This window comes from Canis lupus, chromosome 8, assembly GCF_048164855.1.
Source record: "Canis lupus baileyi chromosome 8, mCanLup2.hap1, whole genome shotgun sequence".
In the NCBI taxonomy this organism is placed as follows: domain Eukaryota; kingdom Metazoa; phylum Chordata; class Mammalia; order Carnivora; family Canidae; genus Canis; species Canis lupus.
The window spans coordinates 52,181,307-52,203,531 of record NC_132845.1 but is presented as its reverse complement, the minus strand read 5'-3'; the positions used below and the strand labels follow the sequence as shown (position 1 = coordinate 52,203,531).

General features: G+C 40.9%; 1 protein-coding gene and 1 long non-coding RNA gene across 6 annotated transcripts in view; one reads left to right on the top strand and one right to left on the bottom strand.

Annotated features, from left to right (window-relative positions):
• Positions 1 to 22,225, bottom strand: part of IQCK (IQ motif containing K) — a 132,107-nt gene that overhangs the window by 11,223 nt on the left and 98,659 nt on the right. For 3 of the 5 annotated variants that reach the window (XR_012035543.1, XR_012035542.1, XR_012035541.1), the window contains one exon: positions 10,967 to 11,133. The exons of the other annotated variants lie outside the window; for them this stretch is intronic. The gene's annotated coding sequence lies outside the window, so the exon portion shown is untranslated. The remainder of the gene's footprint in view (positions 1 to 10,966; positions 11,134 to 22,225) is intronic. 5 annotated transcript variants of the gene reach the window in all.
• LOC140638518 (uncharacterized) overlaps positions 13,353 to 22,225 on the top strand; it is a 59,305-nt gene continuing 50,432 nt past the window's right edge. The window contains exon 1 of the long non-coding RNA XR_012035544.1: positions 13,353 to 13,694. This is a non-coding gene — a long non-coding RNA (uncharacterized lncRNA). The remainder of the gene's footprint in view (positions 13,695 to 22,225) is intronic.

Below are 22,225 nucleotides of genomic sequence, written 5' to 3'. Positions count from 1 at the left end.
TGAAAGGAAATGGGTGAATTTCCGCTTTCCAAAATGTCTACAACATATGTGTACTGCTATACAATTGGGAAAAACTTTCTTTCTAGAAGAATTATCAGAAAATATACCAGAGGGGAGAGAAAAAAATTACTGTCAAAAGAATGAATACCTATACAATAGTACTACAATCAGAGCTCAAAGATGGAGAAAGGCAGAAAGGATAAGAAATGGTGCCAAATGGCCAATAGTAAGCTGCAGGAGTCTGGGAGGAGGGGCCAGACCCAGCACTGGGAGACCCTGAGAGATCCACCCGAAGGTGAAGTCACCTTGGTAGAGGTGAGCATTGTCAAAATTTTAATGAAATGTACACTAGGAAGTTTCTGACTAGAAACTTGCTAAAAAAATAATGTTTTCCCAAAAAAAAAAAAAAAAAATAATGTTTTCCCTTCTGTTTACTTGGTCACAGTAGTGTAGACTTCAAAGTCAAGTAGACCCAGTCTTCAAATCTTGGCTCTGCCATTTCAGAGCTGGGTGACAACCATCTCCAGCCTAATTTCATTTGAACTTCAAGTATAATAATCTCAACCTCACAGAGTCTTTATACAGATTAAAGAGGATAATGTACTTATTTATTTTTATTTGAGAGAGAGCGAGAGCATGTGTGTGAGCATGGGAGGGGAGGGGCAGAAGGAGAGGGAGAGAGCGTCTCAAGCAGACTCCATGCTCAACGTAGAGCCCCACACAAGGCTCAATCTCATGCTTGTGAGATCACTGCCTGAACTGAAACCAAGAATCTGACACCTAACCAATTTTGCCACCCAGGTGCCCTGAGGGGATAATGTATGTATACATGTATTTATGTATGTATGTATGTATGTATGTATTTCTTATTTGAAAGAGAGAGAGAGGGGATCCCTGGGTGGCTCAGTGGTTTAGCACCTGCCTTTGGCCCGGGGCATGATCCTGGAGTCCCGGGATCAAGTCCCGCGTCGGGCTCCCAGCTTGGAGCCTGCTTCTCCCTCTGCCTGTGTCTCTGCCTCTCTCTCTCTCTCTCTCTCTCTATCATGAATAAATAAATAAATAAATAAATAAATAAATAAATAAATAAATAAATAAATCTTTAAAGAGAGAGAGAGAGAGAGAGATGGTAAGAGTGGGGTTAGGTGCAGAAAGAGGAGAGAGAAAAGAAGACTCCCTATTGAGCAAGGAGCCCAATGTTGGACTGATCCCAGGACCCTGAGATCATAACCTGAGCTTCTGAAGGCAGCCGCTTAACCGACTGAGCCAACCAGGCGCCCAGGGGACAATGTATTTAAAATGCCTGGTGCAGGACTGACACATAATGGATACTCAACTAATGTGACTTCTTTTCTCCCACATGGACTGTAGAAATATAAGTTGAAACACCGTTAGAGAGTTCACTTAGCATTTTTAAAAATTCATAGTATGTCACTCATCTGCAAGTTATTTCTCTTGCAAGCTTGCCATCAAACACAGTTAAGAACTTGAAAGTAAGCAGAAACCAGCCTAGATGCTCTGTGTGCCCCAAACTCTGCTATATTGGTCGTAGGAGAGCCTCTGCAGCCTCTCTCAGAACATGCATGCTCATTCTTTAAACCTCCTACTGACAAACTGAGCTATCAGACATCCCAAGAGTATAACTGTGTTTAGGAATGCAACGGGGTGTCCCAATGGCTGATGATCACATAAGACCGTGTGCAACATCGTTAGTCGTCATGGAAATTAAGGGCCTGATGAGACAGCTAGTACACACCCACCCACCCATCAGGATAGTTACAATGGAAGAGACTCACCAAACCAAGTGTTAGCAAGGATGCAGAGCACCTGGAAAGCTCAGGCACTGCTAGTGCGAACAGGAAATGGCGCAACCACTTTAGAAAATGACTTGGCAGTAATCATCTAAAATTAAATACTGTGTATACTCCCAGACCCATCAATTCCACTCCTGGGAGTCTGTGACTGAAGTATTTCAGGACAGAAAACATACAAGGATATACAAGGACATTCATAATAGCAGTGTATTTCATAATAGCCAAAAACTGGGTACAGCTCAAGTGTTCATCAGTAAAGTAAATGGACATACAAAATGTAATAATATTCACATGAAAGACTACTACACATCAGTGAACCAGAGCAAACTACTGTTATCCTCAACAATCTGGCTGAATCTTCCAGACATTATAGTCAGCAAAAGAAGCCAGGCACAAGGAAGTTCATCCTGTGTTTTCTACTTATTTGAGAATAACCAGAACTACACTATGGTTTTAGGAATCCATGTAGAGTTTGCCTTGGGGTTGGGGGCTACTGACTGGGTGGGGGCATGAGAGAACCAGCAGAGGTGCTGGACATGGTTTATCTTGATCCAGGTGGTGGTTATGCTGGGGTATACATACACAGAGGTTCACGTAGGACTAGTATATCTTACTGCCTGTAAGTTTTATTTCAACAACAAAGTAAAATAAAGTAAAAGTAAAATACAATAAAATAAATTGGGAAATGGGGAGGAAAAGAACAGATACAAAGATCTGAGGACCTTTGGGGCACCTGGATGGCTCAGTTGGTTAAGTGGCTGCCTTCACCTCAGGTCATGATCCCAGGTCCTGGGATCAAGCCACACATCAGGCTCCCTGCTTGATGGGCAGCCTGTTTCTCCCTTTCCACTGCTTGTACATGAGCTCTCTCTCTCTCTCTCTAAAATAAATAAATAAAACCTTTTAAAAAATCTGAGGACCTTTTAATTCAGATCTAGGGTCAAAGTCTTAGGTGGTTCAGCAGTTCCTACGGGCACCACACATCTGCAACAGAATATTACCAATATCACAAAATTAATCAAGAAACTTGCATTAACTGACTACTGGACATTATGTTAATTTATCATCTCATTCAATCCCCCCAGACACTCTGGGAGGTAGATGCTGTTATTATTTCCATTTTACTGATGAGAAAACTAAGACTCAGAGACGCTAAGCAACTTGCCCAAGGTCCCAGAGCTAAGTAAATGGCCATGCCAAGGGATCCCTGGGTGGCGCAGCGGAGATCCCTGGGTGGCGCAGTGGTTTAGCGCCTGCCTTTGGCCCAGGGCGCGATCCTGGAGACCCGGGATCGAATCCCACGCCAGGCTCCTGGTGCATGGAGTCTGCTTCTCCCTCTGCCTATGTCTCTGCCTCTCTCTCTCTCTGTGTGACTATCATAAATAAATTTTAAAAAAAATAAAAAAAAATAAACTTGGAATTAAAAAAAAAAAAAGGCCATGCCAAGATTCTAAGCCTGGTCTATCTGAATTCAAAATCCACGGTCTAAACCATCAAGTCATAGCACCACAAAGTAAAAATTGGGGTGTCTGATCGTGACCCAGAATCATCCAATGGAGCTTACAGTTATGTTCTATACTTTCCAATCAGGAAGGCAGGAGATATACAATATATATTACCAAGATTTTAGTTCTTTTCTGTTGTATTTGACTGAATTTTATTTATTTTATTATTTTTTAAAGATTTTATTTTATTTATTCATGAGAGAGAGAGAGGCAGAAACACAGGCAGAGGGAGAAGCAGGCTCCCTGTGGGGAGCCTGATGCGGGACTCAATCCCAGATCCTGAGATCACAACCTGAGCCAAAGGTAGATGCTCAACCACTGAGCCACTCAGGTGCCCCTATTGGACTCAGTTTTAAAAATCAGGTTATTTTTCCATTATAAAAACAAAACAGCCATTTTGGAAAATTGGAAGAACACAGAAAAAGTATAAAAAAGTCAACAAAAATAATTCCACATCCCCCCAGTGGAGGAAAAAGTGATGGAAGACTTTTTTTTTCTAAAAAGAAATATAAGGGTGCCTGGGTGGCTCAGAGGGTTAAGCATCTGCCTTCAGCTCAGGTCATGATCTACAGGTTCTGGAATCGAGCCATACATTGGGCTCCCGGCTCAGCGGGGAGCCTGCTTCTCCCTATCCCTCTGCCTCTGCCTCTATCCCTCTGCCTCTGCCTCTTCCCCTACTCATGCTCTCTCTCTGTGTCAAATAAATAAAATCTTAAAAAAAAAAGAAAAAGAAAAGAAATCAATGTTGACATTGGAAGAGTAATGTCTGAAAAGTTTACCTTCCTTTCTTGACAGTGTCAGATGTTGGGCTGCATTATTTTAAGGAACATTGAGCCTTGGAAGCCACAAGGCACTGGGGAGAATTTGACAGTCTTGAATGTGCAATAATTAAGACTTATTGCTGACTTCTAAACAGTGTTACTAAAGTAAACTCAGTGAAGTCTCCTGGAAGGCAGTATTTTAAATGGGGACATTTAGTGCTGAAGTAACAACGTTGGTTATATTGAGATAAAAACACGAGGATTCTCAAATTTTGACCCTGGAAAGGATCTGGATTCCTAGAGAGGAAGATATTTAATAAAAGATTGTTTTTTATAAGTGAGACCCCGATGCAGGAAGAGAGCCACCAAGGCAAAACCAGTGACAGGGCCATTGGAGCAGACCGTGGTTGCTCAGACTCCGCTTCTGGAACCAGAATCCTACCATCATTTACCAACTGGGTAACCTGAGCAAGTCTCTGAAGCCCTTGGAAGCCTCAGCTCCCTCATGGATTCTAAGACCTTCATCTCAGTGACATGAAGGATGACATGAGATGACCCATTGTCCAGCACACAATAGGTGTGCAATAAAATTCTTTTTTTTAAGATTTTAAGATTTTATTTTTAAGAAATCTCTACACCCAAGTTACAACCTTGAGTTCAAGAGACACATGCTTCACAGACTGAGCCAGCCAGGCACCCCTCAATGAAATTCTTTCTTTCTTTTTCAGTATTTTATCTATTTGAGAGAGAGAGAGAGAACAGGCACACACACACACACACACACACACACACACACACACAAGCAGGTTGTGGGGGTGGGATGGACAGGGCAGAGGGAGAGGAAGAAACAGCCTCCCGGCTGAGCAGGAAGCCTGACACAGGGCTCCATTGCAGGACCCCAGGATCATGACCCGAGCTGAAGGCAGATGCTTAGCTGACTGAGCCACCCAGGCACCCCTCAATGAAATTATTTCTTAATCATATAAGTAACACAACGTCTGTAGAAAAACTGGAAAATATGCTATTTCTAAAGAGATATTTAAATGAATTTTCTTTTCGTCATGTGGGTAAGCTTTATGTGCTATTCACTGTCTATATCTCTATAAGCATTTTCTCTCCACATCTCAATTTCCGAGGGTAAGTTCATTTCTCAGCTGAATTGCATCAAGGTTGGAACTTCAGCACAGCGGTTTACATTGCCACCATCCACTAGGTTGCCCTTCAAAATTCAGTGTCTTCAAAAGCCTTGTGAGTCATGGGTGTGAATGAACAGACGAACCCTGTCAGCCGCGTCTTGTGACTTTTTTATTTATCGCTGCATTCCCAGCTGCCGCTGCCAAGATGGAACCTTTAGAAATATCCCAAGCATTTTGAATTAGCCTGAGTATAAACAGTCTCATCCAGTTCAGACTGGCAGAAGCTTGGTATATTAAATGTTGCCTTTAAGCAAACAGGAAACAAATCCTCCAGTTTATTCTTAAGCAGTTCCTTTACAAGTGTAACAATTTAATAACTAATCGAGAAATCATTTCAGTCTGTACTGAGGAACTAGGGCAGTCAGTGTTCACTCATTATCTTAGTGCTTGGTCCAGAACCCAGGGCAGACAGGGCTCAAGTCAAGAAACTCCAAGGACGAAGAAACCAAACTTAACCGACATTAAGAAAGGGGTGGGAATTAACTAATTAATTAATGATTTAATACTGAAAAGAAAATGTGAATGTTTGTAACCATGGATATTGGTGAGAAATATATTTACCTCCAAACAAAATTATATTTTATTTATATTTTATTTTTTAGATTTATTCATGAGAGAGAAAGCACAAGCAGGGGGCTGTGGCAGAGGGCCAGGGTGCTCCAAAACACCAGAAAGGATCACTCAGGGGAACCTGGTGGCTCAGTTGGCTAAGCATCTGCCTTCAGCTCAGGTCATGATCTCAGGGCCCTGGGATCCAGCCCCATATTGGGCTTCCAGCTCAGGGAGGAGTCTGCTTTCTCTCTCCACCTCTCACCCATCTGTGTGTATGCTCCCTCTCAAACAAATAAAATCTTAAAAAAAAAAATAAAAAAAGAAAGGATCATTCAAATCAGCTATGTCATTCTTAACCCATAAATGTCTCCTAAATGTATCCACTTCGGTCCATTCCCACTGCCAACAGGTCACCTAATCTGCCCCAGCCTACAACCACATTCACCTCTCTGGATAGCCCATCTGATGGTGTCACTGCTTAGCTCAAACCCTCTAAAGGCTCCCTGCTGCCCTCAGGATCAAAACCACAGGCTTTAACAGGGTCCATGAGGCCATTGCTCTGCCCTGGCTGCTCTGTCACCCGGCATTCTGCTTTTGCCACTTGGGTCTTCTTTCAATCTCCCTTCCAGAATCAGGGTCTTGACTTAGGTCCTTTTCTCATCCTGGAAAGCCCTCCCTGCCACTCACATCAGTTAATTCCTAGCTCAATTCTGATCTCAGCGTAGGGGAACCTATTCAAATACCCCTGCTAGTCTCTGGTGGCACCCTGAACTTCTTTGAAGCACTCATCACAGTTTGTAATCAAGTACTTGTATGACTACTGGAATAGTGTCTGCTTCCCCACTGGACTTTGGGTTTCCAGTAGAGCAAGGTATTAGCTTATGGTCTCCATTGTCTCCCCAGCACCCCATCTGTCCAATGCCACCAGAGCAGGTGCTCAATCCTTGTTGACACAATTAATAAATTCTACTCTAGCTTCCTTTTGTAAGCCCCAACCACCCTCTCTCTCAGCTTCTAGGACACAAACGGACCCACATCTTTCCTGGTAAAAGAATATCCCAATTTTCATATCAGAGAGGTAAGTGTTTGCATTTGGGCTCAGCACTTACTACCAGCACACCATAGGCCCAGGCATTGACTCTCTTGAAGCTTCTGCTTCCTTGCCTATAACACTGGGTTCCAGTGTTCTTATCACACGGGCAATCTTGATATTTAAATACATTAACTGAGGTCACATACAGAAATCTACCTAAAGAATGACCAACACACAACAGGTGCAACAGGTGCATAATAAATAGTAGTTCTTATCGTGGTTCAAACTGCTATGTGCCTGCTTTTGTAGGCTAAGTCCCTTCAGCCACTGCTGCCTCTAAAAAGTAATCCAAAACAACAAAATATATGGGGGCCTGCTGTCTTCCTTTTTGCATTCCTTTGTCAGTATCTACTGTGTGCTTATTAATGCTAGACCTAAAATGATGAACATGCCAGACAGAGCCTTGCTTTCTTGGAGCTAATCCACGTTTTAATTAAAAGATAAGTGTTTTCGATATGTAAACAATATCTTCCATAGCTACACAAATAGAATTAAACAATCTCATGGCCATTGCTGAGAAATGATTTTAAGAAACTAATCTGAATTACACACAAAGCTTTAGGAATGAAGATATCTATTTGGTGCATGATATTTAGAACACTGTTCTTTGGCTAATGTGAGAAACATTTAATGTCTACTCTTTATTTTTTTTAATTATACTCTGTAAAAAAAATTTCTTTTTATTTTTTGAGTAACTCAATATCCAGTGAGGGACTCAAACTCAAAACCCCAAGATCAAGAGTCACATGCTCTACCAACTGAGCCAGCCAGTCACCCTTAATATCTCCTCATTATGATTGCAATTCCCAGGCTGATAGGAAAGACCTGAATGTCAGTCCACTCTCTCTATTTCGGCTACCTATTGCAACTTTTAATATAGCTAGCAACAGTAACAACAATAATCATGAAAATAATAATGATGATGAAAATAATAATAATTATTATTATGGGGCATCTGGGTGGCTCAGTTGGTTAAGCGTTCAACTCTTGATCTCAGTTCAGGTCTTGATCTCATAGAGTGGTGAGTTCAAGCCTCACATTGGGAGTCTACTTAACAATGGAGTCTACTTAAACAATAAAAACATAAAAAATAACTATAAGTACTATTTATTGAGTCATATGTGTGCTAGGCCAATATTCCTACATGCCTTTAATCTTCAGAACAACTCTATTATTATTATCTGAATTTTTCAGATGAAAACATTGAGGATCAGAGAGGTTTGTGACTTTTCTAAGGTGCAAATGTGGGATTTGACTCGTATTTGAGCCTCTTCTGCTTTTTGGGAAATCACCTCAAAGTTTGAATTAAAAGATTAATGTTTTCAATATGTAAAAATATCTTCAGTAGCTTCACAAATAAAATTAACCTCTCTTAGGAATGAAAGCACCATGGTGTCAATATTTATAATAGTGAAGTTTAGAAAGAAGTGTCCGATAGGAAGACAACTAAATTATGTATTTAAGTATATGTAAAATAAGTTTCTAATATAGAAGGATGTTTACAGTGTACAGTTAGGACACATGAAAATAATTGCTATGGAGTATGATTTCAGTGATGTAAAATTAAAGATAAAGTTGCATTTTCAGGGCACCTGGGTGGCTCAGTCAGTTAAGCTCCTGCCTTCAGGATCCTGGGATCAAGCCCCACATTGGACTCCTTGCTCAGCAGGGAGTCCGCTTCTCTCTCTTCCTCTGACCCTCCTCCTTGAGTGTGCTCTCTCTTCTCTGTCTCAAATAAATACATTGATCTTTTTTAAAAATTGCATTTTCAAAAACATTGACAATAAAGATGACAACTGGAGATTCAAAGGTCCCAGAATTGCCAAAAATAATCTTGAAAAAAAGAAAGTTGGAGGACTTGAATTTCCTGAATTAAAAACTTATAAAGCTAGAGTGAGAGACTATATGGTACTAGCATAAGAATAGACATATAGATCAATAGAATAGAATTGAAAGTTCAGAAATAAACTCTGACATTCATGTTCAACTAATTTTCAACAAAGGTGCCAAAGTCATTTCAATGGGGAAAGAAGAGTCTCTTCAACAAATGTTGCTGGATGCCTGCATAGCCACATGTAAAAGGATGGAATTGGACCCTTCCCTATGCCATATACAAAAAATAACTCAAAATGGGTTAAAGACTTAAATTAAGGGATTTGAATCTTACAACTCTTAGAAAAAAATAAATCTTCATGACCTCAGATCAGGCAATGATTTCTTAGATATGATACCAAGAATATAAACAATAGATGAAAAATAAATTAGATGTCATCACAATTGAAAACTCTTGTGCTGGGGATCCCTGGGTGGCTCAGTGGTTTAGCACCTGCCTTTGGCCCGGGGCATGATCCTGGAGTCCCGGGATCAAGTCCCACATCAAGCTCCCTGCGTGGAGCCTGCTTCTCCCTTGGCCTGTGTCTCTGCCTCTCTCTTTCTCTCTCTCTCTCTGTGTGTCTCTCATGAATAAATTAATAAAATCTCTGAAAAAGAAAAAAGAAAAAGAAAACTCTTGTGCTAAAATAAAATAAAATAAATTTAAAAAAAAGAAAATTCTTGTGCTTCAGGACACCAAGAAAGTGAAAAGACAGCCTACAAAACTGCAAATTATATATCTAATAAGAAACCTGTATCTAGAATGTATATGGAACTCTTACAACTCAACAATAAAATGATATTCCAACTTAAAAAGGCAAAGGATCTGAACAGACATTTTTTCCAAAAAAGATATGCAAATAGCCAATAAGCACATGAAAAGATAATCAACATCATTAGGCATCAGGGAAACATAAATCAAACCACAATGGGATACCACTTCACACCCAGTAGGATGGCTATAATCCAACAGACAGATAATAATGAGTGTTGGCAAGGATGTGCAAAAATTGCATCCAATGCTGGTGGGAATGTAAAATGGTTTAGCCACTCTGAAAACAATCTGGCAGTTCCTTAAAGAATTGAACCTAGAGTTACCATATGACCCAGCAATTTCACTCCTATGTATATACCCAAGAGAAATGAAAATACATGTTCACATAAAACCAATACATGAATGTTCATAGAAGCATTATTCAAAATAGTCCCCAAATGGAAATAACTCAAACGTCCATCAGCAGATGAAGAGGTGATTGAGATATGATACATCCGCACCATGGATATTCTTCATCCATCCTATAAGGTGAATTGTGTCCCCCCTCAAACTCATATGTTAAAGCCCCAGATCCCTCACATGAATGTATTGGAAATAGGTCCTTTAAGGAAGTGCTCAACGTTAATGAGGTCATAAGGATAGAGCCCTGATCCCGTAGAACTGGTACCATCCTAGGAAGAGGAAGAGATACCAGAGTTCTCTCTCCATTGTATGAGGATCTAGCTGGAAGGCAGCTTCCGCAAATCTGTAGACGGGCTCTCATCAGAATCTAACCGTGTTGGCACCCCAATCTCTGACTCTAGGCCTCCAGCACTGTGGGAAAATATCTGTTACAGGCCAGCTAGCCTGTGGTATGTTGTTACGGCGCCTACACTGACTAATACAAGCCATAAAAAGATATGAAGTATAGATAAATGCTGTGACATGGATGGGCCTTGAAGACATTGTGCTGAGTGAAATAAACCAGGCACGAAGGCAACTCTACAGAGAAGAAAAGTAGATTAGTGATTGTCTGGGGCTGAGAGAAATGAGGGTCTTGGAGAGTTATGGCTACAGGGAGTAGAGTTTCTTTGTGACATGATGAAAAGATTCTAAAATTGATTGCAGTCATGGCTGCAAATTCTGTGAAAATACTAAAAGCCACTGTCTTGTATGTTTTGAATTGTAGGACATATGAATTATATGTCAATAAAGCTGTTTTTAAGGCAGAAAGACAACCTTTCAATAGTGGTCATCTCTGGGTGGTGAGACATACAATGACCAACTTTTTTGTTCAGTTTTCCATAAAGGGAAATTATTGCTACTTTTATAATCAATTAAGAAGAAAGTTACTTTCAAAAATTCCATGAAAACAAAGGCCAGCAGTATCCTCCTTTCCTACAAGGCTGATAAAACTCATACCTCTGCAAGAGCTGGATACACCCCAATGACAACTCCCCCTGGAGCAAGCTTCTCAGAGTTTCACGTTCTTTCATATATACGATTTCATGTGAGATTCACAACCTCTGTGTTGTAAACAAGGCAGCTGCCAGTTTTCTTTCTGAATGTATTTATATCTTGCTTTCTCCCTAAAAGGATTTGAAATAATTCATGACAAATTATAGTAATAAAAATAGGAAGAAAAAAAAAAAAGAAAACCAACTCCAAAGAGAAATGAATTCAGATATGCCAGCCTGAAGAGCCAATAAGCCATTATACAAGAGCTTTGAATTGAACTCGGAGGTTCCTGGCAGACAAGGTAAACAGGGAAAGTTAGGGAAGAAGCAAACTATTTCCTCAAGGAGATCAACATTTTTCCTGTTATCATCTCCTGAATAACATTTCTCATATGAGGATTTATTTTTGTAAAAGAATTCTATGGAGTTTGGCCCAAACATTTTTACAGAAGATGCTGAAGTACATTTAATATGGCTATTCTTAGAGCTACCCTGGTTTCATAAGCCAAAGATATACACCACCTTGGCAAATTCAGGTTAAGTCAGAGGACTTATCCAGTGGTATTCATATTTGCAAACTGCCACTAAATAAGAAATACAATTTTTAAAAGATTATTTATTTATTCATGAGAGACACACACAGAGAGAGAGAGGCAGAGATACAGGCAGAGGGAGAAGCAGTCTCCACACAGGGAGCCTGATGTGGGACTCGATCCCAGGTCTCCAGGATCATGCCCTTGGCTGAAGGCAGCGCTAAACCACTGAGCTACCTGGGCTGTCCAGAAATACAATTTACATTGCTTTTATATAGTACACAAACATAACACCTGAAATAAAACTTTCGTGGGTGAGCATTTACCTTACTACTAGCAATACATACTAATATTTTCTAGGTCTATTTCATCAATTTTTTAAGTTTTTATTTATTTACTTATTTAGAGAGAGCTAGAGAGAGAGCATGAGGGGTAGAGGGAGAAGGAGAGAATCCCAAACAGACTCCACACTGAGCATGGAGCCCGACTCGGGGCTACATCTCAGGACAATGAGATCACGACCTGAGCTGAAATCAAGAATTGGATGCTCAGTTGACTGAGCCACTGAGGCATCCCTACTCTTTTATTTTTTTAAATGCTGTAGCAACCCCCTAATTTGATTTCACCATCCACAGTGGGCAAAATGGCTCTTACATAAAGTTGTATGGTTCACAGTAGTCACTGATCCTTACTGACCACCTAATGTGTATGAGGCATTAGACTAAGCCTGTTATTACAAACACTGTCTCATATGGGTCTCTCTGGGATTCAGTGAGGGGAGTACTTTTTTTTATTTCCATTGTACAGATGAAGAAACTAAAGCATAAAGAGGTTTAGTAACTTGCTCAAGGTCACAGAGCCAGTGAGAATCTGCAGGTAAGCATTAGCTCAAGTCTTTTAACTCAAACAACCTCTCAGTTGGACTTCTGGCGGGGTGTTAATTTCATTTCACCATTAAAAGATGGAAGATCAGAAAGGTTAAGCACCTTGCTCAAAGACACACAGCTAGGAAGCTTCCAAGCAGGGTTTGAAGGTAGATCTTGGGGCTCCAAGCCCTGAACTTTTTCTGCCACCATTAGCTGCTCTCTCTGGACAGCTTCAAACGTCACTTTGAAACCTCTTAGGAGGTGAGTCTCTAGATGCCATGAAAAGCAAATGAGGGCAACTCCAATGCACATGTCAACGAGAGGCTATTACACAAGACTCTGTTTCTGCTACCTCCCTCCTGCCTGGATGGGACAAAATAAGGTGCTTTTTAAAAGTTTTTCTAGGGGCATCTGGGTGACTCAGTCAGTTATATGTCTTTTTAGGCTCAGGTCATGATCCCAGCATCTGGGGATCCAGCCTCGCATCGAGGTCCCTGAGGAGCCTGCTTCTCCCTCTCCCTCGGCTTGCTGCTCTACTGCTTGTGTTCTGTCAAATAAATAAAATCCTTTAAAAAGAAAAGTTTTTCTCTACACTAAAGTATTTATAAGTGACAGTGTTGGTGGGTAACTTTTTCTGAACTCTTGATGCTTTTCTGTATTTTTATCATGAGAATGTATTATTTTGATAAGGGGACAGTTTTTAAATCATTTCAAAAGAAATCAGCCTGCCCTTCTTAACATCTAGTTTCCATAGCTCTTTACCTTGAAAATTTTCCATGTCCTGGACTAATGAGAGTTGAATCTGGAAATTGGCAGGACACTTTAGCTACTCAGATACTAAATTTAGATCCTAAGGGCGAATACCATGCGTCAACAGGGCTGGACTGACACTCACAGAGAGAAGGCGGGACAATTAGGGAGGTGGGACCACTGCCCTTTAAACCAGGCTGGCAGTAGGGCATAGAGGGACATGTGCTTCTTGCCCTCAGCAATTTAATCAGAGGTTAGATCCTGATGGATTTCATATGAAACCAAACACCAACAGATTTCTCCCAAGCACTTGAACTCCATAAATAACATCTGTGCATTGCAGCATAATGAGGTGGGGAAGAGGAAGGACTCTGGAATCAAGCTGCCTGGCTCTGCTACTTCTTTGCTGTTCAACATCTTTGTGCCTTAGTTTCTCCATCTATAAAATGGAGACCGCAGTAGCACCTGCTTCACAGGGTTGCTGTGAGGACTGAATCCCTGCTAGGGAAACACTTGGGAAAGTCCTTGCCTCAGGAAGCACACAGTGAGTATGAACACCCCATGTTATTATTTTAGAAAACATAAATAATCAAAAAAGGAAAATAAGCACCTGCATTTCTATTTTAGAAAAAGAGAAACAAAACATGCAGAGATCAATCAACCCATCAATTGCTAGCATTCCTCCCGCTTAGAAATAATTACTACATAGGGGCACCTGGCTGGCTCAGTCAGAAAAGCATGTGACTCTTGATCTCAGGGTTGTGAGTTGGAGCCCCATATTGGGTGTAGAGATTACTAAAAATAAACTAAAAAAAAAAAAAAGAAACGAAAAGAAAAGAAAAAAATCACTATTAGCATTTTAGGGTTATATTCTAGTAGACTTTTCTCTTTGTCCATTTTATATATTACATGTAAGCATATGCCTTCCCTTTGTTTGTGTGTGCATTTGCTTGCTTGCTTGGGAACAGTTCCATTTACTTGTCCTTGTAGTGTTTACTAAGCTAGATACTTTGGAAAGGGGATTATGAAACACAGATTCATTCATTAACCAACAAATACTTCTTGAGCATCTACCATGTGCTGGGCTCTGTTCCAGGTGCTGGGGATAGAGCAGTAGACAAAACAGGAAGGGGAAAAAAAAGGTCCCTGCTATTATATAGAATTTATATTGTATGGTTATACAGACAATAAACAAAACAAATCTTTAAAATCCTGGGTGATTCGGGGCAGCCTGGGTAGCTGAGCGGTTTAGCGCTGCCTTCAGCCCAGGTTGTGATCCCGGGGTCCCAGGATTGGGTCCCGCATCGGGCTCCCTGCATGGAGTCTGCTTCTCCTTCTGCCTCTCTCTCTCTCTCTCTCTCTGTGTGTCTCTCATGAATAAATAAATAAAATCTTTTAAAAAAATCCTGGATCATTCAAAAGAATTAAACAATTAGACATTTGAAAAAAATATTAGTGACTGAGTTATACATATCATGTAGTCAAAGACAATTTGTAAAGGAACCAATACAGTTGACTACAACATATATGCAGCCTCATGTAACATACACAGGAAACATGGCACCCAGCCATCCCAGAGTCCGCTTCCTCCAGTTCCTTCATCACAGCTTAATGGGCAGCCATGACATGAGGCTTTATTTCTCTGAGGCTGCAAAGAAGGGGTGGCACCCACACCAAGGTCTTGATCTATGCCCACCAGACACAGTATGTTGTAATAAAAGTTTGGAAAGGGGCAGCCTGGGTGGCTCAGCAGCTTGGCACCTGCCTTCGGCCCAGGGCATGATCCTGGAGACCCGGGATCGAGTCCCATGTCGGGCTCCCTGCATGGAGCCTGCTTCTCCCTCTGCCTATGTCTCTACCTCTCTGTCTCTCTGTTTCTCATGAGTAAATAAATTAAATCTTTTTAAAAAAATAAAAAATAAATAAAAAAATAAAAGTTTGGAAAAAAAAAGTTTGGAAGCGATCAGCTCTTTCTGAATCATCCTGTAGGGAACATGTTGGATGGGGACAAGCAGGGCAGAGGGATATGGGGAAGCAAGGGTGGTTAGGAAGGACTCACTAAGGAGGTGACATTAAGCAGAGACTCATGGAGGTGATAGAGCAAGCCATGAGGATATTGGGGATCTGCCCCTTCATTTTTTTCTCTCAGTTTTTTTTTTAAGATTTTATTTATTTATTCATGAGAGAGACACACAGAGAGGCAGAGACACAGGCAGAGGGAGAAGCAGGCTCCATGCAGGAAGCCTGATGTGGGACTCAAACCCAGGTCTCCAGGATCACGCCCTGAGCCGAAGGCAGACGCTTAACTGCTGAGCCACCCGGGCATCCCTTCTCTCAGTTTTTTTAAAACTTTATTTATTCTAGAGAAAGAGAAAGTGAGGGTAGGGGCAGAGGGAGAGAGAGAGAATCTCAACAGATTCCTCACTGAGCTCAGAGCCCAATGTGGGGCTTGATCTCATGACTTGAGCTGAAATCAAGATTTGGATGCTTAACCCACTGAGCCACCCAGGTGGCTTAATTATTTTTAGGTGTACAGTTCAGTAGCACTGAATCATTACTACCATCCATCCCCATGATTCTTTTCATCCTGCAAAAACTGAAACTCTGTGTCCATTAAACAGGAACTCCCCATTTTCCCTTCTGCTCAGCCTCTGGTAACCACTGTTCTACTTTCTGACTCTGAATTTGACGATTCTAGGTACCTCATATAAGTGGAATCATACAGTATTTATCCTCTTATAACTGGTTTATTTCACTCAGCACAATGCCCTCAAGATTCATCCATGTTATAACATGTGTCAGAACTTCTTTCCTGGGACACCTGGGTGGCTCAGGAGTTAAGCGTCTGCCTTTAGCTCAGGTCGTGGTCCTGGAGTCCTGGGATCAAGTCCCACATCAGGCTCCTGGCACGGAGTCTGCTTCTCCCTCTGCCTGTGTCTCTGTCTCTGTCTCTCTCTCTTTCTGTGTCTCTCATGAATAAATAAATAAATAAATCTTAGAAAAAAAGAACTTCTTTCCTTTTTAGAGCTGAATGATGTTTTATTTTATGTATATATTACATTTTTCTTATCTATTCATTTATTGATAGACACTTGGGTTGCTTGTACCTCTTGGCTCTCATGAATAATGCTGCTATGAATATGGGTGTACACACATCCCTTCAAGATTCTGCTGTTAGTTCTTTTGTGTATGTAACCAGAAGTGGAATTGCTGAATCATATGGTGATTGCTTTTTAAATTTTTTAAAAAATTTTATTCATTTATTCATGCGAGACACACAGAGAGAGAGAGAGGAAGAGATATAGGCAGAGGGAGAAGCAGGCTCCCTGCAGGGAGCCTGATGTGGGACTTGATCCAGGACCCCAGGATCATGACCTGAGCCAAAGGCAGACACTCAACCACTGAGCCAACCAGGTGCCCCTCTTTTTAAAGTTTTTAAGGAACCACTTTGACTCTTTTACCATTTTACATTCCTACCAACAATGCATAAGGACCCCAATTCTTCATATCCTCACAAGGTTTTTGTTTTGTTTTGTTTTAAAATCTAAGACTTTATTAAGGGTTTAAAATGTTATGAAACTGGATAGGAACGTTACCTTGACAGTCTTTCAGTGGTTTTCCCAAGGCCACTTAATCATACAAACATGGTCTATGAAATACACATATGAGGAGCTAGAAAAATCAGGATTCATATCAGTGTCTGAACTGTAATTCCTGAGAACAGAGTAGGAAGTAAGGGCTCCAGTAACTTTTCTTTGCAGGTGCCCTTGTGTCAGGAGGAGTCTAGCTAGCTTGCTGCCCTATGGTCCATCTCTGCTCCATCAGTCACCTTACAAACACTTATCATCTTCTGAGGGATTTTTTTATGGTATCCATCCAATTTGGGTATGAGAAGGTCTGTGGCTGCGTTTTAATTTTTTCGTAGCATCTTTATTGAAATATGAGTCACATATCATACAATTCACGCATTTAGTGTGCACAATTCAGTGGTTTTCAGTAGAGTCACAGATGTGTATGATCATCACCACAATTGATTTTACATTTCCTCACCCCAAAGCAAAACCCCATACCCTTTAGCTATTCCCCTCCATTCCCCCAGCCCTAGGAAACCACTGATCTTTCTGTCTCTGTAGATTTGCTTATTCTGGACATTTCATATAAATGAAATCATATACTATGTGGTGCTTTTGATGTCTGGCTCCTTGCACTTAGCGTAATGCTTTCAGGATTTGTGCATGTGGGAACAGGCATGCATCCTTCATTGCTTCTCATGGTGTGGTCTTCATATCTGTATTGAACACCTTTCAAGCTTTTGGAAAGCATACATTCCAGACTTCTTCCCCAGCCTACAGTCCGTCGACTGACTGAAGGGAAGGCTGTGAGAACAGCAAGGCAGTATGATATTCAGGGAATGTTCTAAATTTCCTCAGCTCTGTCACTTATCATCTGTGTCATCAAAGGTAAGTGACTTAACCTGTTTCCTCCCCTGAAGGATAGGGGGTAATAATAGTTTGTACTAATTGAATTTATTGTGAAGGTTAGAAATAATATAGGCAAGGTGCCTGGCACACTGGGAGGCATTCAATACTCTCATGAGGGCCATGGATCTTTACCCACAGTCAAGGTTTGGCAGCTAAGGATATAGGCAACACTATTCTTGTAGGCCAAGACACTCACATAGCAGGAGCAATTTCCCATTGTCCTCCCTTTATTTTTTTTTTTATTTTTTAAAGATTTTATTTATTTATTCATGAGAGATACAGAGAGAGAGAGAGAGAGAGAGAGAGGCAGAGACACAGGCAGAGGGTGAAGCAGGCTCTAAGCAGGAAGCCCGACGTGGGACTTGATCCCGGGTCTCCAGGATCACAGTCTGGGCTGAAGGCAGTCACTAAACCGCTGAGCCACCAGGGCTGCCCCTGCCCTCCCTTTATTAACTCCAACTTTCATTCAGAGTCACCCCTGAGTGTGACAACCCCAAATAAGGTGATAGGAAAGGCCTCAACTGAGAATATATGCTTCCCACTCTTCAAATATATGATCAAACAAAACTCTCCTTTAAACATCCCCATTCTTGGGATGCCTGGGTGGCTCAGTGGTTTAGTTCCTACCTTCATTCCAGGGCATGATCCAGGAGTCCCGGATCGAGTCCCAAGTCAGGCTCCCTGCGTGGAGCCTGCTTCTCCCTCTGCCTGTATCTCTGCCTCTGTCTTTCTCTATCTCTCTATCAATCTCTGTTTCTCATGAATAAATAAAATCTTTAAAAACATTTTTTTTTTTTAAATCCCTGTTCTTTCCCCTAAAACTCTCCTAAATGGCCAAAGATGCAATCCATCCTTTCCTCTTCCTCCTCTCAACATCTAAACTTCCCCAGTTACTCTCTGGCCCTCAACTATCCACCCTACTCTCCCTATAATGCCCAAAATGTTCACCATCTTATCGTTCTTGCCTTAGTCTTGAGACCAAACCCCCAAGGCCAACAATCACCACCAAAACAACAGCAAGTTTTCCAAGGTTTGCATTTGCTCAGCAATGGGCCTCTTGTCCAGGGGGCAGGAGATTCTATAGCAAACACTGATTGGATTTCTTGTTTATAGAGACTTCCTGGTTTACTCCTTCCATTTTTCAAAGGAGAAAGCAAAGTCCATCTACCTGGTAAATTGCAGAGGTGGGCCAGGAACTCGGATCCCCTGAATTTTAATCTAAATGAAATTGCATTAGTGAGAAGAGCCTCACAAAGGAAGATTTTGAATCCAAAATCTATCCCTATTGCTGGGACCTTGCAGCTAATCCACAGTATTAGGATTTTGCTGATGTGGTTACAACACATTCTCTACTAAGAATAAACCCATGTAATCACTTTCTCTGGCCTCTAGCCTGACACATCCTTATAAATTTCTCCCAGGAGATGCTAATCTGCTGCCAGGATGGAGAACCACTGCTACAGGTAAATTACCTGGAATACAAATTTTATATATATTTCTTGACAGTTTAAAAAAATATTACTAAAACCAGCTACCATTTATTGACCACTCACTCTGTGCCAGGGACCTATTTAATAGCATACAATGGTATTTAATCATATTTGATCCTCACAGGAGCCCTCTGCAATGGACCCTAATTGTCCCCATTATAACAGGCTTGAGCTAACCATGCCTTGAGCAGATGAGCAGCTCACTCATGACCCTCACTGATGGTTAAGGAGCAGGATCCCAGTTCTCTCAGACCTGAAGCCAATATTCTTAATAGCAACATGTATTAGCCATATATTGCTTATCATTTATTGATCACTTCTTACTATGAGCCAGGCACTAATCCAGTTCATTTAGTCCTCCCCAAACCCTACAAGTTGTTACTCACATCAATATTTCCATTTTACTACTATGCAAACTGAGTCAGAGAGAGATTAAGCAACCTGCACAAGGTTCTTGAAGTTGATAAGTGGGCAACAATCCAATCTGGTTCCAGGATACTTTCAGAAGTTAGTAGATTTATCTAGATCCTACCAAAGCATTCTGCATCTACATAATGGCAAAGAAGAATGCCGGACAATCAGATGAAGGAATGAAGCTAATGAAGTTGGAAGCATCCATTTACATAAACTTAAATTTGGGATCTTGAATTTGTGGGGCAGACCATTTAAAAAAGGGAAATCATCTTTTTACTTTACTTTTTAATTTAAACAGAATAGTAGGGGATCTTTGAGCATTTCAATAGAAGGCATATCTTAGCTGTGCAGACTTTTGCAAATTTTTAATGAAGAAATATGTGTGAAAGTTGATGTCATCCAAACATCTCCACCCACTGGTGAGTCAAAAATAGAACCAATGAAAGTAATATCAAGGCATGAAGTCACTAGATTTCCCGTAGTCAAATTTTTATTTCTTTTGCACATTAAAATGGAGAAGAAACTAAGGTTTGGGGAGATATAAGAGAAAAAATTAAGATGAAAGTGACACCTTAGAATTATTGATACATTTCTTCTTAAAGAGCCATGGTATTAAAAAAAATAAATAAAGAGCCATGGTATTATCAAAGCGATGACCTCATTTTAAATTATTACAGAGTCATAATCATTCTCATTTTACAAGTAGGGAAAATGAAACACAAAGATTACATCACCCATCAAAAGTTCCAAAGTGTGTTGGTGGCATTAAGTGCAAATTGATGCAACAGTTTTGGATGACAACATGGTGATCACTGTCTAAAGTTAATATACGAATGTCCTTTGAACCAGCAATTTCACTTCTACGACTTTGTCTTATAGAAATACTTCTATAAGTAAGCAAGAAAATAATCTACAAAAATGTCCATGGAAGCACTATTCATAATACAGGCTGAATATCCATTTATAGGGATTGGTTTTTTAAAAAGTGTAGTAGATTTATCATTTTTATGGACCCAGAAAAAAATAATGAGATAGATCTATATGTATTGGCATGTGCGATATTATGATTTCTAATAAGAAATATATATTTGTCTTTGTCTGCATTTCTGGCATAGAGCTCCTAAAAACCCTTGGAAATTCCCAAGGGAGAACTACCAAACTGTCTTTTGTTATGTTAATTAGTGACATGTGGACCCACCCAAGGATGGCTGGTTGCCAGGAAAACCAACCACGTGATTAGAGGGTTAGGGACCTTTAGTCCCACCCCCTTGGACTTCCAGGGAGGGAAAGGGGCTGGAGGTTGAATCAATCACCAATGGCCAATGATTTAATCAAACATTCTTATCCAACAAAACCTCCATAAAAACCCAAAGGAGAGAGTTGAGATACTTTCAGATAGGGATACCAGAACAATTCCATGTGCCACCATGCCAGGCCCCAAACACTCTGAAGACAGAAGCTCCTTTGTTGGGGACCTCTCTCTCTCCCTTTTATCTCTCCATCTGGCTTCTGATTCCAACCTTTAATATATCCTCTGTAATAAACCTAAGTAATCTAGTGAGTAAACTAGTTTCCTGAGTTCTGCAAGCTGTCCCAGCAAATTTTTAGAAATATTTAATTTATTTATTCATGAGAGACACAGAGAAAGAGGTAGAGACATAGGTAGAAGGAGGAGCAGAGAGAGAAGCAGACTCCCTGCAAGGAGCCCAATGTGAGACTCCATCCCAGGCCCCAGGATCACGTCCTGAGCCAGAGGCAGATGCTCAACCACTGAGCCACCCAGGAGTCCTCCCAGCAAATTAATTGAACCCAAGTAGTGGGTTATGGGAAGCTCCAATCTGTGCTGGTCAGTCAGAAGTACAGGTAACAACCTGGACTAGGGATTGTGGTCTAGAGTGGCGATGGTCTCCTTAACCTGTAGGATCTTGGGACACCTGGGTGGCTCAGTGGTTTAGCGCCTGCCTTTGGCCCAGGGTGTGACCCTGGAGTCCTGGGATCGAGTCCCTCGTCGGGCTCCCTGCATGGAGCATGCTTCTCCCTCTGCTTGTGTCTCTGCCTCTCTCTGTGTGCATCTCTCATGAATAAATAAATAAAATCTTAAAAAAAAAAAAAAAACCCTGTAGGATCTGATGCTACCTCTGGTTCGATAAGTATCAGAGTTGAGTTGAATTCTCCAACTCAGCTGGTGTTGGAGAATAGCTTCTTGGTGGTGTAGAAAAAGCCCCACCACATGTTGGAATTGGTATGAGAACTTTTAGCATGAAAAGATGCCAATGATACATTGCCAAGTGAAGGAAAAAGCACGTTGCAGTACAGCATATATAATACAGTTCAATGTTTATAAACAGAGAGAGAGAGAGAGAGAGGGAGAGAAGAAACCCAATGGGTAGACCCACTCAATAGTAATTGCCTCTGGAAAATAAGTCATTGATTATTTTAACATGTATCATTGTTATGTGATAGATTATGTTTGTTAGTCACAACAGGCTATATAGCTAAAGCCAGGATCCATCTCCTGAGCCACAGGCTGTTTTCTGCACCTGGCTATCCTCTTCAGTGCTGAGGCCCCTTTCCTGCTACAGATGTGCAGGGTATTTGGAAGGAAAGAGAAAAGAACATCCTCATTCTTATCCACATACTCCTGACTTCCTGCTTTAATGGAAATGTCTCTCAGAAACATGTTTATATCC